A 6,828-nucleotide genomic window follows, 5' to 3' on the forward strand; every position below is an offset into this window, starting at 1 on the left:
AGCAATCCTGTTGGGAAGGGGAGCATCTCAGAGTGTCAGATTATTAGAACCAAGTGTTCTTGTGTTGAGGGAGTACTTGAGTAGAGGCCCAATGTCAACCTGTTTCCTTAATACTAAGCGTATAAATATATGTAAATAGATTTATTTCCCCATCGTCATATATAAATACATTTACATATGTAAATACCTGTATTTAGATCTCTATAAATCCCCTTTGCCTATTTCCTTTTACTTTCCCCTTGTCCCACTATCATGTCCAACCTTCATTTGGGTGTCAGTATTTCATGTGGGTTAAATTGCCCTGATCAAGCCCTACCAGACTTCCTACACCCTCTCCCCCACCAATTTTCAGTCACTTGTTGTTCCCTTGTCCCTGGGTTTGTTCACACCCACTCCTTTCCCCCCGCCTCCCCTTCTTCCATGTCCCCCCGGAATTGTTATCCTGTTGGTTCTCTCCTCTGGCTTGGTTATCCCTCCTATCCCATCCAGATAGACATGCAGAGACAGCAATATGCACAAACACAAGACCTAGCAGAACAAAGCAACAATAGAAAATAAAACAAAAGCTAAAACAACAATGAAATCTTTTAAATTTTTGTAGAGGATTTCACATGCATATTAAAATATTTTCACAACATTTCCAAGAGTAGTGTTCCATCTTCTAGATAAAACACTGACTGATAAGATAATTGTAGTGGGAGAGAGTCTAGGAAATAGATATTTTTAAAAAAATCTTGTATGGGAGTTTTCATCAATCTAGGAAACATAAGAACAGCCTGAAGAGACTGAGAAGTGACCACCACATCACCCTAACAATGAAGCGCCATCGATATTTGGCATCCTAGTGTCTCTTCCTATGTCATAGTGAGAACTTGATCCTGCTACAGCATGACAGGATCACCGCTATCTTACAGTTCTTTAACCCCCCTCTGTAGACTTATTTTTCCAGGGACTTTTCGAGTATCAATTAACTGTACCAGCCACTGACCACTCTGGAAACAAGTGACATTCCAAAATGCAGCCAACTCGTCAAGGACTCAAATGACTTTCATTAGAGAGCAATTCCTCAGTAAGGAATCAGGGTCATAAAATAACAGAAATTTATAAATTTCTGCCCCTCCCATTTCTGGTTGGACTACCTCTTTGAAAAGCATCGTGCAAGAGAGCAATGGTTAGGGTGCTTATAACTTCTCAGGTGTGATTATAGGAGATGATCAGAGAGCAGATAGAGTGGAAAATGAAGGATACCAGGAAATGTGAGTTTTCTTCAGAAACCACAAGTCATATTTAAATACGATGAACTTAAGGCATTATGTAGTTAAACTGGAAGAATAGGTAATAAAATTAAGGGTGAGATTGAAATTTCAGGTCCAGATTTCTAAATTAGTAGAATAGCATCAGAATGGAGAGATGGTTGACAAAAGTCAGGAGAATTAAGCCATTTTAATAATGATGATTTTTGTGATAAGGCTATAGGATAGTGGATACTTAAAAGACTTTGGCAATAGAAAATAGTTGAGGAGGAGGTAAAAAATCAAATACCTGCAATCAACAAAAATAAGTTCTCTTCCTGAAAGAGTGAGATATAGTCAATTTATATGGTCCTTCTATAGCCATGGTTCCCTGGGTGATGTGTTATAATTCTGGACTCTATGCCTATGGCTATAATACCATTTTTGAAGGAGTTCTCAAGTGTACTAATGACAAAATTAATGAAGGTGGGGTTAAACTCTGACCTTAGTAGAAGTGTGAACCAAGTCACGCCATTTGTTCCACGGGAGTATCTTTAGACTCAACTAGAGGTTATGACTTAAGATACCATCCTTTATTTTTCTTGAGGGTCTAGTCAGCTGAAATAAAAAAACAAATCTTTATCAAAGCCACTGTCTCTGCGTGTAAGAGCCATCATAGAGACAGAGAGGGCAACTGGAAGAAAACACCAAGGTGTTTGAATTGGCTGAGGCCACATCTCTGAGATGCCGCAGAGCCTGTGACCCAGAGGCCCAGAGGAGCAGTAGTGGGACTATGGGGTGCCTCTTTTCATCTGGAGGAGACTGTGGACACAGTGACAGTGGTGTGACTTCCTAGCCCATGGAGACAAAAGGCAAGAGATTCAGGACCAGAGAGAGACTCGATTGCTGGCTGAGGAGAGATGTTGTTGTGGACCAGTGACTCTATCCTTACTGTTTATTGGTCCTGACTTGTAGTAACCTATTAACCTCCCAAATAAACCCCTTTAATCTTGAGTATCATCTATGAGTTCTGTGTGGCCATTGCAACAAATTATGGAATGCAGCATAGATATAAGCTAAGTGCAGGGAATAGTTGGTGTCAGAATAAGCAAAGAAGGACGGGCTTTGGAGGCATGTGTGAGCCCAGTCCCATGGCCACAGGGAAGCCAAAGCAGGTCAGATGTGGCCTCCCCTGCTCTTCATTGCAGAGAGGTATGTCCAGAAGGGAAAAACAAAGTTACGGAAGATCCTCTTGTACATGAGAAAGATGGCTAATGTTGTTAATCAATTGGAGTTTGTGTTGTGAAATCAACACAGTCTGTGTTGTGAGGGAACTTTTTACATGATTTTTCATAAGATTGAAGAATGTAAGGCAAAGGTAATAGATGTCAGAGCATATAGCTTTTTGATTCTGGAAGCTAAGAAGTATTATCAACCTAGATATCTGCAAAGTATAGACTATTTCTTGAATTCAGTCAACAGAAAGTGGTTATAGTTGCAGAAAAACATGCCTCAAATATGCTTAAAATCTAAAACCTCAGATAATTGAATTATAACCTAAAATAAGTGGACTATAAACTAACCTGAAAATGAATGTACCAGCAGAAGATGGAGAGTTTGCTAGATGTTAATATATGTGAGATAAAATATTTTACAATGCTACTGTCATAGTAATGTTTAGATTTATAATAAAAACCAGCGACCACTGAATTCATTTCACCTCTCTTGATCCTACGTAGGATTTCTGAGACTAGATTTTTCTTGTAACAGACAGCCGCAACTTTCTCCTAAGGAGCTGCCAATGGGTTTGAAAACTGTCTTGCTGTTAGCAGCCTATCACCTATCCCTCAGGACCACCAGGCTCCTGAGATGTATCATGGACTTACTATAACAGACTTCCCACAACTGAAAACACAAGTGCTCTGCCTAGAAGACCCAGCCTTTATGACATGAGAGGAGGTTCACCAACAGAAACCTCTCAGTGCGGATGCTGCAGTTACAAAGCCTGTGCCTACAGCCTTTCTTACTACATCGTTGACCTAAGGGAAGTTGTCTGTCTACGCCTCAATTTCATTTTTTATAAAATTGGTTAATATTAGCTTTTTGGCACTATTTTTATGAGAAATGAATACTAGAGTCGAACCTGGCATGTAGTCATCAACATCAGTACAACATTCACCAGCTCTACAGATTGGAGGGGTCTTCAAAGTTTGTGGAGAACTCCATCATATTTTTAAAACATTGATGAACTTTTAATAACATTGATGCATTTTTGAAGCTTTTCATATGTTCAGCAAGCTTTCCCGAGGCCTGGAGATTATCAAATTGATTTTAAGTGAATTTTAAAATTAAAGTATAACATTAAAACACAACTGCTCCTAGGTGACAAAGGCAGATTTACATGCATTTTCAAAAATTAAACACACCTTTGTAACATTATTATCATCCAAGATACTCCTTAATATAGTGGCTAGTCACTATGCTCCCTCCGTGTATACAATTTTTGTTGTGGTTTGGTGTTACCTCTGAAAATGAAACTTGTTTCCGTTGATAATTGGATGGTGTGATCTCACTAACAGTATTATTATTCTCATTGTTGGGCAGTAAAATACATGGGTAATTACATTTATAAATAACTCACTGCAATGAATAGCAAGGTAGGTGGGCATATCTGACCTCCTCTGGCTTCCTTTTGCCACCAGACAAGAGTCAGGCATGCCTCTGTGCCCCAGCCTTCATTATCTATTCTGACACCAACTATTCATCCGATGTCAGTACATCCATGCTGAATTTGACAATTCATTGCAATGGCCACGCAGAATTCCCAGACAACACTCACAATCAATAAGGGGAGTCTATACATTACCACAAGTCGGCATTAGCAACAAGTAAGGATATCGTCATTGGTATCCTCAGCCAGCACTCGGTCTCTCTCCACTTCTCAGCCTCTCAGCCACATGAGGCCTTGGCCTTTGCCGCTATGGGCCAGGAAACCGGCCCACCTGTTGTGTCCATAGTCTCAGGCCAGACAAAGAAAATGGGTACCTTTTCAGTACTGCTTTTCTGAGTCTCTTCGTCACAGTCTCTGGCCTCAATAGCATCTGACCTCAATAACCAATGTCACTTCAGACAGATCTTGAACGTGCCTTTCCAAGGCCCATAGGATTTCCTTCTCTGCTACTGCTTAAAAAACTGACCAATCCCCTCGACGAGTGTGGTAGTTATAGAATACGTTGTCAATTTGAGGATTAAGAGTGAAGGGCTGGAGTCTAGCCTGTCAATCATTATATAACCAATGAGACCTTCTGTGTGGGTATGGCCTTCCCCTGAGGATTCTGGGAACTCCTGTATTCTTCCTTGGAGGCGGAAGCCATGGGGAGACCCCAGACAGCACTCAGATGTTTATAATGTCACTGGATCCACGAGACTTCCCACACACTGGTCTGTGATGTTCCTGAATTTGGCATCATTGCATGTGTTATGTGAGTCTGAAGAGGACTTTATAGATTGGTGTGGGATATATAGGCAAATATTGGACTTATGTACTTAATCTGGACTGGGCTGGTATGTTTTCTTAATGTACAATTACTCTTTCTATATAGCTTTTTCTTATACCCATGTGAGCATTTGTTTCTTATACCCCTATGAGCATTCACATACCCATATGACTTTGTTTCTCTAATCCACTCAGACTAACACACTTATAGTGTTAAACAGACCCTATTTGCATAACCCTACCAAATAATTATATGAAGAAGAATGTGCCATCAATATTGGAGGAAGTTTTATTAACTACCCACACTATGCAGATGACACAACTTGGCTTGCTGAATTGTGGTGCTGGAGAAAAATAGTGAAAGTACCGTGGACCGCTAAAGGAAGGTGGTCCTGTCATTGTTGTGGAGGATCTGTGTAGTGTTTCTGCCTAGTTTGCCATCTTACCATAAGTCCTCAAGAAACTCACATCTTCTTATTACACATGAGTGAAGCACAAGACAGGAAACTCAACTGCAATGTTTATTTTAGACTTGTGGTACACCTATTTTTTAAATCAAATGCAATTTGAACTTTTTGTTCTAGAAAAATGTTTATTGAGGGAACAAAATTTCATTCTGTTGTACATAAGATCACTGTGACTAGGAATTGATTCAATCTCATAACAGTGACAATCGTCTACTCTCTTTAAGTTGACTCTCTTGTTTTATGGATGTGTATTTTTCTTCTGCATGTAAAATACATGCCCAGCTTTGCTGTTATACATTAAAAACTTCAACTACTTAAAACATTAAGCTAAACTTCCAGGATATGTTCTGGTTCTTTAAGTTTGAACTCAGTTTTTCTTTAGCTAGAAATGTAAGAGCACAACAAAGTAACATTCAATGTGCTTTGGTGAAAAAAAAATGACAGGTGAAATCAGAGACAGAATTAGAATATTTAAAAATGGAAAGAACTTCAGCTTCTTAGGACTTTGTGGCCTATTAAAAACTGGAAGTGAAATATTACCACTTAATTGAGTCCAATCTATAGTGGTTGACAGCAAATCTGAAATATGTCTCTGGGCAACTAGGCAAATATATCCAGGTTCTTGTATTCTGTGCTCAGGTAATTCACTTGTTTAGGTTTTATTTTTATTATTTTTATTTATTATTTATTATCAGCTCCCCAAATCAAAACATTCTGCGCTTAGTCTATCAAACTTTTCAACCCGCTAGTAACCTAGACTAAACGTTGGAGCTCAAACCACCCAAAACATTGGTGGAAGAAAACCCTGGTGATGTGCTTGTGGATGGAAACTCTATGAAGTGTGCTTCTACTTCATAACACATGAGGTCGCTTGCTCCTCAGTTGCATCTTTTTATAAGTTTAGACTCCTCTACTAGGTCATTACTTTTCTATGATCCTCTTTGGCCAAATTTTCCAAGTAAATTAGAGAATATCTAATTCTCTAATATTTATGTCTGGGTACTGAGAAAGTTACTACCCAAGATGTGGTGGTACACACTTCTCTCCCCTTCTCACTCAGGTTTCTAATTCCTGTGGTGAGAGCTGTGGCCAGCACAGCTCATAAAAATGCATTTTCCATTTGACATGTATCATTTCACTCAACTCTATTACCAAAGAAACATCAATGTTTTTTCTAGACTTGATTTCAGGCTATTTGACTGTAAGTATCCTCCATGGGCCAATGTGTTCACTGAAGCCACCACAAACCTTTCATACATGTGTAGTATGATCTTTGTGTTATGGCACACATTGCTGCCAGTGGTGCACTTAATCTTTTCCTCGATACTGCTTCACTTTTGATTGGTTGGAAAACACATTATCTCTTACACTTCAGCTTCCTATCTTGCTATATTCTTTATCATTACTTTTATGAATGGGCTAATTTGTTGCTTATCATTTTACATTGTTCCTGATATTTATGCATACATGTGGCTGAAAATATTAACCTCCTATCTATAAACAATCTGATGAACTCATTCTAGAAATTTATTAAATACATTTTTTTTATTAATCAATTTATTGGGGCTCATACAATTCATCACAATACATAGATCAATTGTGTAAAGCACATCTATACATTTATTGCCCTCAT

Source organism: Echinops telfairi, unplaced genomic scaffold, assembly GCF_000313985.2.
Source record: "Echinops telfairi isolate 266 unplaced genomic scaffold, ASM31398v2 ScPeMD7_7401;HRSCAF=8416, whole genome shotgun sequence".
NCBI lineage: Eukaryota > Metazoa > Chordata > Mammalia > Afrosoricida > Tenrecidae > Echinops > Echinops telfairi.